Genomic DNA, 453 nt, shown 5'->3' on the forward strand with positions numbered 1-453 from the left:
TCTATATATATATATATACACACATACATACATACAGTATATATATCTGTGATAGCACCAATGAGGACTCGGCTGTTCTAAACTGGCAGACATGGTGGCAGTCTGGAACCTTGTACTATACACAGGAATGTGTTACTGTCAGTCTGTAATATGAAGTGATGGTGGATGTGGACCACCCCTGACAATGATGATGATGGCAAAGATGACATCAGGGTGAGAAGACTCTTCTGGTCTACAGAAAAAATGGAACATGCATTAGCTGTAGACTATCCATGCAAGCACGGTCAGGGGCGTATTTACCGCGAGGCAAACTAGGCGTTTGCCTAGGGCGGCACCCTCCGTCGGGGCGGCTGCTCCGCTGGTGCCGCGGTACGCAAACGCCTAGCGCCGCGGTTCAGAGATAATCAACTGGACACCGCCGCAAGCCGCCCTCCTCGGCCCCGCAAACCGCCG

Source organism: Nanorana parkeri, unplaced genomic scaffold (genome assembly GCF_000935625.1).
Source record: "Nanorana parkeri isolate BGI_ZX_2015 unplaced genomic scaffold, ASM93562v1 scaffold899, whole genome shotgun sequence".
In the NCBI taxonomy this organism is placed as follows: domain Eukaryota; kingdom Metazoa; phylum Chordata; class Amphibia; order Anura; family Dicroglossidae; genus Nanorana; species Nanorana parkeri.